Source organism: Podarcis tiliguerta (assembly GCF_965153285.1).
Source record: "Podarcis tiliguerta genome assembly, chromosome: 4".
Classification (NCBI taxonomy): Eukaryota; Metazoa; Chordata; class Lepidosauria; order Squamata; family Lacertidae; genus Podarcis; species Podarcis tiliguerta.
The window spans coordinates 102,409,181-102,429,058 of NC_139537.1; the positions used below are offsets into that span (position 1 = coordinate 102,409,181).

Consider the following 19,878-nt stretch of genomic DNA (forward strand, 5'->3'; position numbering starts at 1 on the left):
ATTAAGTACCACAGCTTTCCCAAATCATCTAGTTTGTTTCAGCAGCAGAAGTCAATTTAATTTGTACAAAACAGGCTTTTACTATTGGGATTCTCCTCTGCAAGACTTAATTTCCCAGCAGAGTGTTAAGCCACTGATAATTTTTCTTTTATAATTAAGAATTATGTACCTAAAACCTTAAGATTTACCAGGCAGATAGTGCTTCTGCTGATGTAATGATTCACATGCACACAGGAAGTGGCCTCCTTGGGTCACTATAGCTCATTGTGACTCCCCGGGCCACCCCCGGGGAGGCACAAAAAACATGCTCCGACCACAACGCTCTGAAATTAGATCTCAGACTTACTCAAACCGGTTCCTTCAGATGGAGAATGAATGACACTCTTTTAAGAGATCAAGAGATTGTGAAAAAGGCCCAAAAAACATTAAAGGACTATTTTGAGATAAATTTGAATACTACAGTAGAAAAAAGAACGATCTGGGACGCAAGCAAAGCTGTCATGAGGGGGTTTCTGATACAACAGAATACAATTAAGAAGAAGCTCTGGAATGGAAAGAAAGATAAAATACTGGAGAAAATACATCAAGGAGAGAAAAAATTGAGAACTAAACCAAAGTCAAAGGATCTGTTGAGAGAAATTAAATTCCATCAAGCAGAATATTCAAAATTGATTAATCAGGAGATTGAATGGAAAATAAAACAGATGAAGCAAAGATCCTTTGAATCAGCAAATAAATGTGGAAAGCTGCTAGCTTGGCAGCTGAAAAAAAGACAAAAGTTGAATACAGTTACAAATCTAGAGATTGAAGGAAGAACGGTGCAGAAACCAGAGGAAATTAGGAAGTGCTTCCACAGATATTTTAAAGAACTTTATGTACAGGGGCCTCAGAAAGAATCAGAGATAGATCATTTTTTAAAGACAAATGGACTATCAAAAATAACTCAAGATAAAAGATCAATCTTGAACTCTACAATAACCACCCAGGAAATTGAAAGTGCCATTCAGAACATGCAACTAGGCAAATCTCCAGGCCCGGATGGGCTTACCTCCAAATACTACAAGACTTTGAAAGACTATTTAACACAACCCTTGTTGGAGGTATGCAACCAGATCATGGATGGGAAGAGGGCACCAGAAACGTGGAAAGAAGCGTTCATCACATTGATACCTAAGATAGAATCTGAAAAGACTCAACTCAAGAACTACCGCCCCATCTCACTCCTGAATGTGGATTACAAAATATTTGCAGACATTTTGGCAAGTAGACTTAAAAAAGTTTTAATTGAAGTAATTCACAAAGACCAAGCAGGCTTTCTCCCTGGTAGACATTTATATGAGAATACCAGAAACATCATCGATATTTTGGAACTTTTACAAACTAACAGGAACACAAGGGCGGTGTTAATTTTTGTTGATGCGGAGAAAGCATTTGACAATATATCTTGGATGTTCATGAAGAAAAACTTGGAAGGGATGGGAGTGGGGCGGGGGTTTGAAAATGGGTTACGAGCAATTTATTCAGAGCAAAAGGCCAAATTAATAGTGAACAATGTGGTGACGGAGGAGTTCAAAATTGAAAAAGGGACACGACAAGGGTGCCCTCTATCCCCTCTTTTATTCATTTCAGTCCTGGAGGTGCTATTGAACATGATAAGGGAGGACCGGCTGGTACAAGGGATAGAGGTCGGAGTGAAACAATATAAACTTAAAGCTTTTGCAGATGACCTAGTTTTGACATTGCAGGAGCCAGAATCCAGTACAAAAAGAGTTCTTGAACTTATATCTGAGTTTGGTCAGGTGGCGGGGTTTAAGTTGAACAAACAAAAAACCAAGGTTTTGACCAAGAATTTGACACTTACAGAAACAGAGGGGTTTCAGAGAGAAACAGAATTAAATGTGGTAAAGAAAGTGAAATACCTAGGGATCTATTTGTCTTCCAAAAATTTGAATTTATTTAAGGACAATTATGAAAAATGTTGGTTGGAAGTAAAGAAGGATTTAGAAATTTGGTCAAGATTGAAACTTTCCTTGTTGGGAAGGATTGCAGCAATTAAAATGAATGTATTGCCGAAAATGTTATTCTTGTTTCAAACCCTACAGATCGTGGACAGAGAGGAATGTTTTGGAAAATGGCAGAAGGATATATCTAAGTTTGTCTGGCAGGGCAAAAAGCCCCGAATAAAGTATAAAATATTAACTGATTCAAAAGAAAGAGGGGGGTTTGCCCTGCCGGATTTGAGGTTGTACTATGAAGCTGCAGCCTTCTGCTGGCTGAAAGATTGGTTTTTGCTAGAAAACACCGACGTCCTAGATCTGGAAGGTTTTGATAATGCATTTGGTTGGCATGCATATCTATGGTATGACAAGGTTAAAGTTCACAAATTGTTTAAAAGCCATATTGTCAGAAAAGCGATTTTTGCAGTCTGGATGAAATATAAAGACTTATTAGAGAGTAAAACACCGAGGTGGCTATCACCGTTGGAGGCCAAAGCTCGAAAAAGACCCAATATGGAGGCCTATTGGCCGAAATATTGGGAATTAATTGAAAAAATTGGAGACGGTTGGAAGTTGCAGAGCCAGGACAAATTAAAAAACAAGGTGCGAGATTGGTTACATTATGCTCAAATTCAAGAGGTTTTTAAAATGGATAAAAAGGTTGGTTTCCAGGAGGGGAAATCGAAACTAGAGACAGAATTGTTAGAACCAAAGACCAAGATTTTATCTAGAATGTATAACTTGCTGCTTATGTGGAACACACAGGATGAGACAGTTAAATCTGCTATGATAAAATGGGCACAGGATGTTGGACATAATATTATGTTTGAAGACTGGGAAAGGTTATGGAACACCGGAATGAAATTCACGGCATCTAGTGCCTTGAAGGAAAACATTATGAAAATGATATACCGGTGGTACATGACCCCAGTCAGGCTAGCCAAGATGCATCACCTGTCTGACAACAAATGTTGGAAGTGTAAGGAAGCAGAGGGGACTTTCTTCCATCTCTGGTGGACCTGCCCAAAAGTGAAGGCCTTCTGGGAAATGATTTATAATGAATTGAAAAAGGTATTTAGGTATACCTTTCCTAAGAAACCAGAGGCCTTCCTGTTGGGCATGGTGGACCAGAAAATGTCAAAGAAAGATAGAACTTTGTTTATGTACGCTAGCACAGCAGCAAGAATACTCATTGCAAAGAGTTGGAAGACACAAGATTTGCCCACGCTGGAGGACTGGCAGACGCAGTTGATGGACTACATGGAGATAGCTGAACTGACCGGCAGAATCCGAGATTTGGATAAAGAAACAATTGAGGAGGACTGGGGAAAATTTAAAGATTATCTGAAAAAATATTATAAGCTGTATGAATCCTAAGAAAGTGCATGATTAGGAAACGTTAAGCTTCTGCGAATATGATTAAGTAAATGGTAAAATTAGTGACAAAAGAGAAAAGGAGACAATTTAAATTGAATATGTTATGTTTATTTTAAAGGTATTGAAATTGAGATATAATATATTGTATTTGGATACATAACATTCGAAAGTTACAACAAGGTATGAAATAAGGTAACAAAATGCTGACATTGTTAATGCAAAGAACGCAGAATCGGAAGGGGTGGGGAAGTCCAAGTTTTATTTTGTTTTTGTTGTTAAAAAAGAGAAAATTTGTTTCTTGTAACTACTTTATTTGTTTATAAACCTATAAAATTATGGAAAGAAACGCAATAAAAAAATTTATAAAAAAATAAAAAAAAAAAAAAAATGAGAGGCACAAATACAAGATGGGCGACACCTGGCTTGAGAGCAGTACATGTGAAAAGGATCTAGGAGTCTTGGTTGACCACAAACTTGACATGAGCCAACAGTGTGACGCGGCAGCTAAAAAAGCCAATGCAATTCTGGGCTGCATCAATAGGAGTATAGCATCTAGATCAAGGGAAGTTATAGTGCCACTGTATTCTGCTCTGGTCAGACCTCACCTGGAGTACTGTGTCCAGTTCTGGGCACCACAGTTCAAGAAGGACCCTGACAAACTGGAACGTGTCCAGAGGAGGGCAACCAAAATGGTCAAAGGCCTGGAAACGATGCCTTATGAGGAACGGCTAAGGGAGCTGGGCATGTTTAGCCTGGAGAAGAGGAGGTTAAGGGGTGATATGATAAAAAGGTAAAGATACCCCTGCCCGTATGGGCCAGTCTTGACAGACTCTAGGGTTGTGCGCCCATCTCACTCAAAGAGGCCGGGGGCCAGCGCTGTTCGAAGACACTTCCGGGTCACGTGGCCAGTGTGACATCGCTGCTCTGGCAAGCCAGAGCCGCACACGGAAACGCCGTTTACCTTCCCGCAAGTAAGCGGTCCCTATTTATCTACTTGCACCCGAGAGTGCTTTCGAACTGCTAGGTTGGCAGGCGCTGGGACCGAACAACGGGAGCGCACCCCGCGGCGGGGATTCGAACCGCCGACCTTTCGATCGGCAAGCCCTAGGCACTGAGGCTTTAACCCACAGCGCCACCCGCGTCCCGGGTGATATGATAGCCATGTTCAAATATATAAAAGGATGTCACATAGAGGAGGGAGAAAGGTTGTTTTCTGCTGCTCCAGAGAAGCGGACACGGAGCAATGGATCCAAACTACAAGAAAGAAGATTCCACTTAAACATTAGGAAGAACTTCCTGACTGCAAGAGCTTTTTGACAGTGGAATTTGCTGCCAAGGAGTGTGGTGGAGTCTCCTTCTTTGGAGGTCTTTAAGCAGAGGCTTGACAACCATATGTCAGGAGTGCTCTAATGGTGTTTCCTGCTTGGCAGGGGGTTGGACTCAATGACCCTTGTGGTCTCTATGATTCTATGATTCTATATCATAAACATGGAATTATCACAAAAAGAGACCACACACCTTGAATCTCCTCAGGCATGAGAACCAGCAAAAGGGCTCTCCTGCATATCTTAGAACTGAGTTCCCAGTATGACACAGCAACAAAAAAGGCTAATGCTATTCTAGACTGCATCAATAGAAGTATGGTGTCCAGATTAAGGAAGCAATCGTACCACTCTATTCTGCCCCACCTGCAGTTCAGTTCAGTTCTGGGTGCTACAATTTAAGAAGGATATTGACAGGCTGGAACTTGTGCAGAGCAGGGCAACCAAGATGATGAAGCGTCTGGGAACCAAGCCTTGGGAGGAATGGTTGAGGGAGTTGGGTGTGTTTAGTCTGGAAAAGAGGAGAGTGAGAGGAGACTGGCCAAGCCATCAGTTTCAGCTTTTGTCTGGCCTGACGTTCTATGGGACACTTAGTTCTCATGGCATATCAGACCTTTAAAATTTTAAATATCAGACCTCTTGGGCCGATGAAACACCCCACGGCGGGGCAGTGGAGGGGCCCTGCTCCCCTCCCATGCCACCACAAAAGAAACAGCTGCCGCCACCAAAAGAAAAGGCCGCAAATGCAGCCTAGCCGGGCTGAGGGCCCATGGCCCCCCCCCACGCAAAGAATACAGAAGGCCAGTTCCTTACCTCAGTCTGGCTGCCAGAACATGCTCCTGATGATCCTTGTGCCTGGAAGGAAGAAAACCAAGTGAGGCTTGGTCGAAAGGGTCAGCCTCTTTTCTTTGGCCTTAGCCCCACCCCTGGCCAGCCGTCCATTGTCCTTCCTGGCCAAGGGCGGGTCAAAGGCCAACCCAAGCATGTGGGAGGCACCTGTCCAGGTAAGCCCTCGCTTGGTGCCACAAACCCCACCCACCTGTAGGGAAGGGAGGTCGGAAATTCTAGACAGATTCACTATGCAGCTATTCTGGATAAGTAACACACCGAATGCTCCTTGATCTATGATAAGCCCACATGAGCTCCATCAACAAGATCAACAAGAGGAGACAGCTCTGGCTTTATTAGGCTTGAATCCTTGTTTCAGACTCCCACTCCCTTTCCCAGGAAATACATGTTCAAATCCCCAAAACACAGTCTAGGCGAGGGGGCTTGGTGAGTGAAAGTTCTGGCTGTGCTCTGGTTGTCTTAGGAGCCCTCCATCTGAGGTCACGCTCCCTGGAGGGCTGGGGTGGCAAGGGGAGCTGCAGCAGAGCTAACAGCCAGAGCACCAAGAGCTCTTTGCCCACCTTTTTTTTTTTTGCTAGCTAGTCTGATGTGCAGCCCATGGGGATGGGCCAGGGCCTTCTGAAAGGGGCGGTCGTGTTAGCAACCATTCTGCCTGAGGTAGTTCCCTGTGGATCTTCACACTTACAAAGAACTCTAGACACATTTTGGTGCTAAATGAAAACAGATTCAGATAATCCCAATGAACTCAATTCTTTCAATAATGCTGCATATTTTAAGGATTAATATACATTATATGGAAGTGAGCAACTATTCTGCAATTCTTATTAATCACTCTTGATTTCCTTAATTGAAGTTTCCTTTCATTTAACTTCTCTATTCTGTGTAATTCGATACCCCTATAATACAGCGATTTATCTTCTAGGTGCCTGACATTTCTAAAATTTTGTGAGTTACCATGTCATCTTGAGTTCTTAAATGAATTATAAACTTACAACCATTTCTGCTCTTTCTGCCTGCAAGAGACGATCATATAAAACCTGAAATCTTTAACTTCATGCCAGCCTTTTGTGGCATTCCAAATTTCTTTGTCTCTGGGTACAAGAAATGACTAGTCACAAGCCCTTTAAATGAGGGCAAAGTCTCTGTTCAATATTAATTGCCAAGTAAATTATAAGACTTTTTGTTTTTTCCTGGTTCATTGATGTTATTTGATTTCTTTCCTCTTTTGCTTATGTGACATACAATATTAAACATGAATACTATAGTTGTCTTGTGTGATCTCATGTTTCCCCCCCTTGTCTTAAATTCCAGTTTTTTCAATGCAGCTCTAAGTTGTTCCATTGGCCAAGCCTGACTAAATATTTTTTATTTATTTTTTACAGTGGAGCTACAGATAAAATACAGATAATATGATTGTAGTACTATCATTCAACAAGGACAGATTGCCTTTGAATTAGGACAGATTGCCTTATTGAATTAGTCTTTGCCTAATTAAACAATATATGGCATTTTAAACTGGGGGGGGGGGGTATTGTTTTTGTTTGTTACAACCTTATGTATTTTTGTGTTTTTCTATTGTAAACTGCCCTGTGATCCCCGGATCTTAGAATCATAGAATCTGAGTGTTGGAAGGGATCTCAAGGGTCATTTAGTTCCACCCCCTGTAATGCAGGAATCTCAGGAGAGGCGTCCATGGCATCTGCCTACAAACCTCCAGTGAAGGAGAATCCACAACCCTTCGACTGTCGAACAGCTCTGTCAGAAAGTTCTTACTGGTGTTTAATCAGAATCTCCTTTATTGCAACTTGACTCGATTGATTCAGGTCCATGAAAATTGGTATAGAAATTGAATAAATAAATCCATTAATTATTATTTTTTAAAAAAATTGGCTGTTTTTGTGAAACTAATTCCCATCACACTGTGACATTTGATAATGGTAATTTCTAAGTCAAGGTGGTTTATAATGGTGCAGCTGTAAATATGAGCTGTGGTCAACATGCTGTGTTGCCAAAAGCAAGCAGGGTTTCAGGCTGAATCCTGAAATCTGAAATCTTGTTTTCTAGTCTCCTCTGAGCCGCACTCTAACCTTCCACTAAAGCCCTGCTAAAGCACATCTAGACACAAATATTGCTAGCCTGCTAGTGGCATCAGTGAAGCAATGAGATGGTGCTATTGTTGCTGACTGTCAGGAACGTGGCCCCTCCGAGCACACCTGGAGAGTCAGCCTCGGAAATGGAGCTAAGTGAGGAAGAGGCTGACTCTGTAGGTGAGTGCTGTCTTTCTGATTTTAGAGAGAACAGCGTGAGGCCCCTCCTTTCCAGAGAAGAAATGGTTAGTTCCCAAGAGGAGTAAGAGCTAGACATCGGTCAAGGCGTTGTCAGGCAACCAGCAGATAAGATGTGTCAGATGCTGAGTATTCTGAGGAAGAGGTAGCTCAACCCTGCAGTCTTAAAATGAGGCATTTAGAGAGACCCCAAGGGCAACAGAAGGGAGAGAGACGAAAGGTGGGATTTTGGCGTTCTTCCTGTTGGGGGAGGAATGATGAGTCAGACTGAGCAACTAGATTAATAGGAGGAGCAGGCAGATTGCCAAGCTCTGAAGGTGTTTTTCTTTTAAATAAACTTGCATAAAACTGACAGAGAGTCTTTGCTGCTTTATCAGGCTGCTTGCCTGCCAGAGATCATTATAGTGACACGTGACACACAAAGTAGCACAAGAGCCTTGGTTCTGCTTCTGTCAAAACACAAATACAGTGGTGCCCCGCAAGACGAATGCCTCGCAAGACGGAAAACCCGCTAGACGAAAGGGTTTTCCGTTTTTCAATGTGCTTTGCAGGATGAATTTCTCTATGGGCTTGCTTCGCAAGATGAAAATGTCTTGCGATTCTTGCGATTTTTTTCCGCTCCCCACCCCCTTTTTCTAAGGCACTAAGCTGCTAATAGCCTTTTAGCAGCTAATCCGCTAATCCCTTAAACCTTTAATAGCCGCTAATAGCCACTAAACCGCTAATAGTGCTAATCCGCTAATCCGCTAATAGGGTTGCTTCGCAAGACGAAAAAACCGCTAGATGAAGAGACTAGCGGAACGGATTCTTTTCGTCTTGCGAGGCACCACTATATGTTGTTGTGTGAAGGCTGAGACCAGTTCACTATCCTCCAGATTCTCCTAGTTCCCCTTCTACCCTCGCCTGCTTCCATCCTGTTCAACCAATCTCCACCCTAGCCATAAGACACCATCCCTTATGTCCTAGGATCTGTTACCACAGAGTTTGAACTTGGTGAGGTGGGGGGGGGGGTAGTGTTGTTATGCCTGCTGGCCATATGCTTGCAGTTTTCAAGAATGTGTTTCAGTGGGATGTGAATTTATGGAAAGATCAACCATGTACAATGTCATGTGATGCATCTCACCTTGACTATACCTGTACTACATAAAACAAATCCATTCTCAGGGCCAGAAAGAGGAACAAAGGACTCCACCCTTCCCTGATTCTTAAGACTTCAGTTTTACAAAAGAAAACATTCTGATAGTTCTTTTGGATTCTCTTGCATGAAGATATCTGCAGTAATAATAATAATAATATTTAGATTTCTTATGAGTAGTTCACATTACCTGCCCTTTAATTACTGTTTCCCTTTCACTTGTCAGCAACATTCTGGCAGGTGAATTCTGCCTGCAGTCAGCACAAAATGTGCCTTCCAAAAAGGAAAACAATATCCTCAGTCCACTTTTCCTAATAAAGCAGTCATCTTCTATTTCTTCCCTGAGAAGGTAACTAATTTGCTTTCAGAACAAGCTATTGCAGGATTTTTTCAGTACAAAAGTAGCATGGTATGTGAGAAAGATATCAAGAGCTGTGAACAAATGAAAAACTTGTGTCAGAAGATCACGTTCTTTAGCCAAATTCGTTAGGGTCTGATGGAAAACAAAACCACTACAGGTCAGTTTTCTTCTCCTTTTCTGTGGTTAAGCCAAGTGTGGATCTCCTTTTTTGAGTTAGCAGCTGACCCATATTAGATAGTTATTCTAATAAATAGTAATCAAGATTCCTATCATAATTTACTACCAATATATTTGTTACACATTTGGCTTCCATCATTACCTACAAAGGAAATTCTTGGCAGATTATTTATGACAATGAATGTCAGTTTACAACCTGAGATTTCTTTAGTAACAAACCTGGGAGAGATATTAAAAAGCTACACTCATTAGTAGCTTCCAGTACAGAAGGCAAAAAGCCTGCATTCTGAAAATGGCTTATTAGCTGCGGAAGGAAGGAAGGAAGGAAGGAAGGAAGAAAGGAAGAAAGAAAGAAAGAAAGAAAGAAAGGAAGGAAGAAATGACTTTTCACTATGGAAGTACATTGGCGTGACAAAGAGAAGCACAAATGAGAACAGTGGGGTCTCCTCTTGAACTTATGTGTGGGCAGAACTGAGAATCAAAAGAAGCCTAATGGTCATCTGTTCATCATTCTGTGCATGCTGAGCAAAGACGGTATGGGCTACGCACAATGACAAAATCTTTGGATTTTGCACAATAAAGTAACAGCTTTGAAAGCAACAGTATAATACAACTGTGCTACAGTATAGTTGAATGGATTATCAAATGTGAAATTATCAGGATTCCAACAGAAAGAGGGGAGTGTATAAATAAAATGTAGACTATTCAAGAGGAAAGAGAGGTGGTTGTGTAGACATGAAACTTCAAAACCTAACACGTGGACTTGTCAAGAGAAACCAGCCGTGAGATCCTATACATGTCCACTCAGATGTCTGGCCCACTGAGTTCCATGTTGGCTTACTCCCAGGTAAGTGGCTACAGAATTGCAGCCTTAGACTGCATAACTTTCTGATCGGTGCCCACCTGTCCAACCAACAACAAGGTTTGGCTGGATAGCAGGATGCTTTGCATTTGGCAGGGAGGTGGGTGGCCTAAACTGTGCATCTCTCATGTTGCAGGGGCATTGAGTTGGATCCATAGTGCCAACCTGCACCCTGCTCTGCTCTTGCATGAGGGTGCCTAAAGGGCTTGGGGTGCTACTCAAAGGCCTTGGCTGGGCTTAGGGAACGGGCGCATCTCAAGTAGCAGAGAGTGGAAGGGCAGTTCTGTTGCACACAGCAAAGTCATTCCATGAATGCAACTATTTACCTGGATCCAGTCCTTTCTCTTGCACTACCCCCACAACTCCCACTATGGGGAGAGCAATTTGGATTATTTCTGGAGTGAGATCTAAGGGTGGGGGGTGGGGGCATATGCCCATTGCTATACAAAGGTTTTTAGACTGACTGGCATTGGTTCAACATTTTGAATAGCATCCACCTATAGCATCCAACTCTTAGTTTCTAATCTGTGCTTCATCTTGTTAAGATTTGTTCTTTCCAGTGCTTCCTGAGCCTGGGCCCTTTCCCAGCCAGCATCTAATGAGAGAACGGCTGTCGGAGCTTCAGACTGATTGCAATAGGTGGCAAAACAGTTTGAAAATGACAGGCTGCTAATGAAGACATAGGGGAAAAGTGAAGGCAATGTGTACAAATAGGTGTTGTGAGACAAAATGAATCTTTAATGATCGATTTCAGATTAAAACACTAAATGTTCAATTGTTATATAACGGTGGAATGTTCAACTTGGCCCCTGGACTAATAAAATGCAATTTTTAAAAAGAATATTGTATTGATTTTATGATGAAAAGTACTTAATATGTTGTGCAATTTATATAAGGCTAAAATCATGTTAAAATGGAAATCCATTAGATGCTGGCAAAATAAATGCTGCTGCCCCTGACTGCTCAAGTTACCATGGGGGGGGGGGTGTTGTTATTATTTTTTTCTAAAAAAATAAAAAGAAAGAAAAGCCATTAACAAGGCTATTAATGCATTTGTACTTCAAAAGCCAACAGAAGGTACCTTTGGCATGTATGCACCACAAAAGCTGATGTCAAGCCTACTGTGGTTGTGTGGTGTGGCAGGCATGAGACAAGCAGGGTCCACTAGCCTTGGAGGGCAGCCCCCAGTTTAACAAAACAAAAAACAAAACCTAATACTACACATGCTTGATAGGCTCCTTTCAATATCCTGTGTCCCAAATAGTGTGGTTCTGTAATGAAGAAAGACATGAGTGAGACCCTTCTAAAGTGATGGCTGTTTCTGTGGTTAATTTTCGAAAGAGCACTTTTATCCTGGCCTGGCGTGGTGATGGAGCCCATGGAACAAGGCAGCTTGCTCCAGCAAAGCCAAGAGGGAGGCGGAGGCCTTGAGCATCTCTGGTTCCATCTACACCATCCATTTAAAGCAGCATCATACTGTAGTTTGCAAAGGGTGCTGGGAATGGCTAGGACTTCCCCTCACAGAGCTACAGTTTTCAGAGGGGGTTAACAATAATCCCTCTTCCCGGGGAACTCTAGGAATTTTTGACACACAGAAATTGTGCAACACACAGGAACAAATCTGAGTCAAAGGGGAGTTATACTTTACTAGCAAAATATACTTATGGTAGCATAATGGTTAGATGGAATGTACACAGTAGAACCTAAAATGCAAAAATGAACAGGAATCAAGAGCAGACAATACTCGGATCAGGCAATGAGCTTCTCAGTGAGCAGGCTGGCTGGCTATGTGCAAAATCTGCCATTTTGGGGCACAGAGAATTACCTAAGGACATCTTTAACTTTTTGCCCACCACCCTAATCTCTGAGCGGTGCAAGATTTCTGGGGTTCCAGGCACTTACCCAGGGTCCATGTTTCTTCAGAATGAGGGGGAGCGGAGACTGTGGTGTCTTTAGGATATATGGTTGCTTTACACATATATACAACCTGAGTTTATGATGGAGGGGCTCACAGCATGGACACCCAAAAGGGTCTTGCTTCTCCCAGAGCTGCAGCCTTGGATTGAAGCAGAAAAGGAGGATTCCTCTCAAACATTGCTCTGACTCATATGGTTGTGGTAAGGATAAGATGGAGAGAGGAGACCCAGGCACACCACCTTGAGCTCCTTTCAGGAAAAGGTGGCATATAAATGTAATTAAAAAATAAAATGTTGAAGAGACAAGAGAACCAGTGGCATTAAGTATTGTTTAAATGAGGGTCAATTTGGCTGAGAAAAATTCCCCCAGTTTCATTTTGGGGTAGGAACTAAGAATTTTGTGGTAGGGGCATTTCTTGAAAAAGACTTTTATTGCATGTGTATCCATTTTCCAAACTATGCATTGCTGGATGTTTGGGGGCAGGAGTGAGAAGATCAGGGCTTCCCTTGCCTTTGTCTTGCTTCTCTTGGTCTGTGCTCCTAAAGAAGTTGGAGCACCCAAGCACCATGATCTTCCTCCTCTTCCTGGCATCTTTGCTCCCATTCGGACACAGAGGCCGTGGCAGACCCCTCCTTGCAACTCGCTGGCTTTCAATGCCTGTTGGCAGGCCCTACATCTTTGGTACTCCAGCATTTCCCACAGGATCTAAATCTTGGAATGGGCAGCATTTCCTTTGCCTGAGTGACAAAACTGTGGCTGCTACTGTCCCCATGGCTGTCCTTCTTGCCATGACAAATGCTGCAGCTTTGGCTATATTCTGCCCAGCCAGGCCTTTTCCCAGAGAAGCAGATGCCAGTTTAACCAGTTATCGGGAATCTTCCCCATTTCCTCAGCTGTCTGCTAGAAGACAGGTGCAAGTAAAAGAAGCCAGCTGCCTTCAATTCCAGCCAGGATGGGTTTTTTAAAAAATTGATGGAGCCAAATTACCAATGAAGGCAAGTATGTCATCATATATTAGGCTTGCCTAAATATTAGGGTTTCTCTTTCTGGGCAAAGTTGTTTAGCTTTTTAGGCAAAATCACTTTTTTAAAAATGCCATTCTTTTATATGGGAAAATGGCCATACGTCTGGATTTCCCCTGAACATTTTCCAGATTCCCACCCAGATACTACTGCTGAATGCAGCGTTCCATATAAGTCCGGGAAAATCCGGATTCATGGCAACTGTACCCTATATGCGCAATCCCTTTTCTGCTCCTGCAACATGTGCTTAGAATTTCTGCATTTGTGTGACTTGTACTATAGGAAGAGGAAGTGCCCATGTTTATTGTTCTTCCCCTGCAAAGGCACATTTTCTGTAATGGGAGAAACCTTTCTGAATCCATTAGTTATACTGACACATTTAGAAATAATTTGTCTGATAGATCCATTTTACAATGTGTTAAACTCTGGAACCAGTGAGCAGAATGGTAATGCAAAATATTATCAGTAGGGTGCATTTTACAATGCACAGAGGGCTAAGTGAAAGGATGCAGACTGAGGAGAAAATGGGAAATGTCCAAAAGGTACAATCAATGTAAGTGCAAGAATTATATAACAATCAGTCTAAAGTGTGTCACTATCAATATTTTCAATTAAGATGCTTTACTTGTTGTAATAAAGAGAACATATTTTGCCTATTTATTCTAAAAACTCTGTGGAGTCTTGTAACTAAAATGAAAGGCACTTCTTCAATAATTTTATGGAATCCCACTCAGTGGCGAAGTTAGCTGCATGGGTGCCTGGAGCTGCAGCCATGCTGTGCACCCAGGGGGGGCGAGCTGCCGGGGGGGGGAGATCTGCCACGCATGAGGTGACGGGGCAAGCCCCATGTGGTGTGCCCAGTCCAATCCCCATGCAGTGTGCCTTTTTGTCATCCCCCCTCAGGGATGACACCTGGGGTGCACTGTACCTACTGCACCCCCCTTCTCCACCAGTGATCCCACTCACTATAATTAAATTTTTGAAGGATAAGCAGGTGATTAGCTGTGGGAGGAGCTTATCAGACCTTGCAGGCCAGCGGCTGAAGAAGGAGCCAAAAGGGTTTTCTTCTGTGTGTGATTCTTTGTGGCTAATTAGCTGCTCTCCCTGTACAAAGGTCAGAGGGGGCAGGGTTTCTGTTGAGGCAGGTGATTAGCTGTGGGAGGAGCTTATCAGACCTTGCAGGCCAGCGGCTGAAGAAGGAGCCAAAAGGGTTTTCTTGTGTGTGTGATTCTTTGTGGCTGATTAGCTGCTCTCCCTGTGCAAAGGTCAGAGGGGGCAGGGTTTCTGTTGAGGCAGGTGATTAGCTGTGGGAGGAGCTTATCAGAGCTTGCAGGGCAGCAGTTTGATCCATCTTTTAGATTTAGGGGAGCTAGTCTCAAACGTTTCTTGGGGGAGACCTAGGTTTTTTTTGGGGGGGGGAGTTATTAGTCCTGTCTTCACACTTTTTATGATGCAGGACCGCTGTAGCCACCCCCAACGACACGTTCTCAAGATGGAGGGGGAGGGAACAGCTGCAGTCGCCTGCAGTTCCTGCGCAATGCTTGCCATCTTGCCAAAGGTTGCAGGCAGCTTTACATGCAGCAATTGCATGTTGATTGCCCTCCTAAAAGACAAAGTCCAGCAACTGGAGGAACGTGTAGCTACACTCCAAAGAATTAGAGAGCTGGAGCTCTTCTTGGAAGCAGCAGAGCACACCGTCTCCACCAAGGAGGAGACAGGAGACTCCCCTGGGAAGGAGGCTAGTTCACCAACACAGGAGCCCGATATGTGGAGAAACGTGACTCAAAGAAGTAGGAGGCCCAGGGTTCGCTCTGATTGTTTAGAAATACACAATCGCTTTGAGGTCCTCTCCCCTAGCATGGAAGACGAAGAGCAGACTCCATTTGAGGATCTCTCCCTCATTACAGTCGATCAGGTAATTTGACAGAATTACAAGCCTGGTAGATGAAGGGAACGCAGTGGATGTAGTCTACCTTGATTTCAGCAAGGCATTTGACAAGGTGCCCCATGATATTCTTGTAAAGAAGCTGGTAAAAAGCGGTCTTGACTATGCTACCACTCAGTGGATTTGTAACTGGCTGACTGACCGGACCCAAAGGGTGCTCATCAATGGTTCCTCTTCATCCTGGAGAAGAGTGACTAGTGGGGTGCCACAGGGTTCTGTCTTGGGCCCGGTCTTATTCAACATCTTTATCAACGACTTGGATGATGGACTCAAGGGCATCCTGATCAAATTTGCAGATGACACCAAACTGGGAGGGGTGGCTAACACCCCAGAGGACAGGATCACACTTCAAAACGACCTTGACAGATTAGAGAACTGGGCCAAAACAAACAAGATGAATTTTAACAGGGAGAAATGTAAAGTATTGCACTTGGGCAAAAAAAATGAGAGGCACAAATACAAGATGGGTGACACCTGGCTTGAGAGCAGTACATGTGAAAAGGATCTAGGAGTCTTGGTTGACCACAAACTTGACATGAGCCAACAGTGTGACGCGGCAGCTAAAAAAGCCAATGCAATTCTGGGCTGCATCAATAGGAGTATAGCATCTAGATCAAGGGAAGTTATAGTGCCACTGTATTCTGCTCTGGTCAGACCTCACCTGGAGTACTGTGTCCAGTTCTGGGCACCACAGTTCAAGAAGGACACTGACAAACTGGAACGTGTCCAGAGGAGGGCAACCAAAATGGTCAAAGGCCTGGAAACGATGCCTTATGAGGAACGGCTAAGGGAGCTGGGCATGTTTAGCCTGGAGAAGAGGAGGTTAAGGGGGGGATATGATAGCCATGTTCAAATATATAAAAGGATGTCACATAGAGGAGGGAGAAAGGTTGTTTTCTGCTGCTCCAGAGAAGCAGACACGGAGCAATGGATCCAAACTACAAGAAAGAAGATTCCACCTAAACATTAGGAAGAACTTCCTGACAGTAAGAGCTGTTCGACAGTGGAATTTGCTGCCAAGGAGTGTGGTGGAGTCTCCTTCTTTGGAGGTCTTTAAGCAGAGGCTTGACAGCCATATGTCAGGAGTGCTCTGATGGTGTTTCCTGCTTGGCAGGGGGTTGGACTCGATGACCCTTGTGGTCTCTTCCAACTCTATGATTCTATGATTCTATGATAAGCCTTGCTCCATGCCCAATAAGCGAGGGAAGCCTTTGCCTGGCAGCACTGGGGCCCAGAGATGGCAGCAAAACACTGGGCAAGGATTTACCCAGAATCTTGCTTGTGCAATAGGCTCCCATGAGCCCTTGTTGAAGAGGGGAGGGGAAAGCCTATATAAAGCTGCTTCCCTCGGAACTCACAGCCATTTGCTCTCAGAGCTTCCCGCCTGCCCACCCTCAGGTTAGAGCCTACACTGAGGAATTTTGGGTCCCTGGTTGACAGGGCCAGAAAAGATTTTTTTCTCTCAGCTTGATTGGCACTTGGTTGGAGGCTTTTTTTGCCTTTCCCTCAGTGAAATTATGGCTTTCTTTTGTTAGGCAGAAGAACATTGTTTGTATGAGGGTGGAAATGGCCTTGGGCAGGATCAACCTAGTACGATAGGTCTGAAGGGAGGATTGACCATGACAAACCCAAGCTTGTGTTAGGTATCTGCCTGCTAGGAATCTGCACCCTGGTCACCAGTGAGACCTTGCTTGCTTGGCTTCAACCATGGCAAGGTTAATCACTGGCCAACTCCCATGGAACAGGTTTGGGACAGTCCAAAGTCGCTGCTCTCATGGGTTACATAAAGGACCTGCCTGGACAATTATCCAAGAGTTCCAGGCAGAGATGCAAGTTGATTACGGTGCTGCCCCCCTCTTTGGGGATGTTGGCAGGTGGCCAGGGATTGGACTGAGCACTTTCTGCATACAAAACCAATGCTGTGCAACTGAGCCAGGGCACTTCCATGAATGAACAAGTGTTTCTTGATATGCGTTTGAGACAGAGCATGGCTAGTCTTGACACTAGGGATGGTGGTGAAGGTTGCCCCAGGCAGGCTTAGAAATCAGTTTTGGGGGTCCGTGAATCCCATCTCAGTGGAGAAGTGGGCAAAGCCACTGAACTCTTCTCCATATCAGATCAAAATTGGAGCCGGGGAACAATTCCCTTAACTCATCCACACTCCCTCCCCCCCCCCGAGTTGTGGGAGGTGTCGTTCTCTCCATGGCTGCTCAGCCACCCACTCCTTCCTTCCTTCCTTCCTTCCTTCCTTCCTTCCTTCCTTCCTTCCTTCCTTCCCTTGTGAATTTCAGATTCTTTTTTCCTAAAAAAGTCCAAACAATAACAATGAAACAATCTAGTTATGGCACCTCACTTGCAAAACAGATTTCCACTTGTGCAAATAGGACTTACCTAACTCCCTCCCCCCGCAGCACCCCCACATCTCCTGCACGATGCCAGGGGCTCCTCTAGAGCATATGGAGAGACAATGGGGGGGGGGGAATGGGAATCTCATTGCATCCACTGGTATGACCTTAGATCTCACCCTTTCACCTGACAGGTTGCTGCTGTTACCATCATCAAGGACAGTATTATCTCAACAAGTCAGCATGGGAATTCTCCCATACCTAAAAGTAGCTCTTTCTGTTTCCCCATTCTCCCCACTACTTCTCATAACATGTTTGCTTTTAAGCTGGAAGCCTTCAGTTGTGAATGTGGTTTTTATGAACCTTTTATGATCATTATATGGGGAATGAATACTGAATACTCTGTAAGCGGTAATGGGGTAAGTGTGGTTACAGATCCCCCTGCCTTGCACTCATGCCAACCTTACATATTTATGTAGTTTGGGGGGGGGCATTCTTAAAGAGTCTTTTAAAAACTGCAGTGAAATTAGCTCTCTCCTTAGGGGTTGCAACCCAGCTGTCATAAGAAAGGGGATGAAAGCCTTTTCATCATGCAGCTTCCTTTTATTCCGTGATTGTACTTTCTTATTATAAAATAAAAAGATTCTTCACATTACACATTTTCAGTATGCTTTGCTCTAATCCTCTCATATTCTTGTCTACTTAAGGATTTAAAAATTGGATTGAGCCTGAAGATAAGACTGGGATATCAAAGTGATGAATGGTTCTAGACATGTACACTCACCAGTGTAAAGCATAATAAAGAGCTCACATCAGGTTTGGTAAAACAATGGGTAAGAGATGGTCCCTGACCTTAAGATTTTCTAATCTTGAGAATCCATTTCCTTTAAATCTTACCTCTTGTAATCCTTATTCTCACTTAATACTGTATTATCATAGAAGGTTTCTTTTTCTTAGAAGCCCAACAGGGAAACATTAGCTGGGTCAACAAACTAGGAAATCATTATTATTTGTTTCCTACACCTCCTTGGAAGAGCTCAGGGAGCTGATAGTTCCCAGGTGGTTTCCCTGAGCAGACCCCCTTATTTTCAACAGGAGAACTACCGGTACATCGTGTGCCTTCTCTGAGCCATCATGTCATTCGTATAGACACGTATGGTGTCATTTGTATGGTGAAAGAGAGGGCTGTTCTGCAGCCAATCTCTCTGTGCCCCAACCATTTCTTCATTGCTTCATTTGCCACAACCACAAACTATATAACATCTGTTCCTGTTAAGTGGATGTCCATTTGTCAGGGATTCTTTAGCTGTGGTTCCTGCATCACAGGGGATTGGACTAGATGACTCTTGGGGACAGTTCCAACTCTTGGACTCTATGGTTCTATCTAGCCCCATGTTATCATGCACATATAACATGCACAGTCTCCTTGCTGTCCTGGATACCCCTTTCCATTCAGCAGTGCTAGAAGAAAATTTTGATGTAATAGAGAAGAATCCTAGGGCTCGATGTTTATGTTGGGGTTACCCCACCTGAAGAGCAGAAAGGAGCAGGGGGGCAAATGGCTCTGATGGCACAAGAGTTCAGGAAAGAGGATCCGCAGTGGAATATGTTCTCAGACTGGAGGGAGATCTTTTGGCTAGGACAGTAGTGTGGGAGCAGATTCATAACATTCTTCTCATGGAAGAATGTTAAAGTATTAAGGTGCAAATGACACGACAGTGATGCCACCCCAAACTCTAACCATTAAGAGGTTTCAAAGGTTTCTGAATGTGCTCTGGGTTGCTGCTGGCCCATGGTCCTCAGATGAAAGGGTATCCCCAGCTTCTGTTGCTTCTAATTCACTTCTCAGTAATAGACAGCCTACCTTGGTCTGGTCTCTGTTAATTCTCTTTAGCACTTCCATTTGATTGGTTGCTGTTTTACTAGGGGATTGTTGCTCTATTTATGGCACTTTAGGGAAATGATTTTTTAAAAACAGCATTTTTCTGCTTTGGCCAGCAGTCCTTCAAACTTAAATCCTTTAACCAGCTGCATTCTTTATGTGTCAGTGTGTTGGAAGACCAGAAAAACATCAAAGGAAAGTATAACTCACACACTCTTCATCTGCCACGACAGCTGTCAAGTCCTCTTTCAGATGCCAAAGGCTTTAGACCTGGTTGAAGCACTCCTGGTCAATGGTTTTCATGTGCAGGCATCAAAAAGGTATATTCATATCAACTTCAGTAAACATATTCATACCCATAAAGTAAGTACCACAATCATGCCATCCTAAAGACCTAAAACA

At 43.5% G+C, this 19,878-nt stretch overlaps 1 protein-coding gene across 2 annotated transcripts in view; it reads left to right on the forward strand.

Annotated features, from left to right (window-relative positions):
- The window catches only part of LOC310675370 (uncharacterized protein), a 728,507-nt gene that overhangs the window by 6,664 nt on the left and 701,965 nt on the right, over positions 1–19,878 (forward strand). For both annotated transcript variants that reach the window (XR_014510076.1, XM_083435886.1), the window contains exon 2: positions 14,419–14,644. The gene's annotated coding sequence lies outside the window, so the exon portion shown is untranslated. The remainder of the gene's footprint in view (positions 1–14,418; positions 14,645–19,878) is intronic.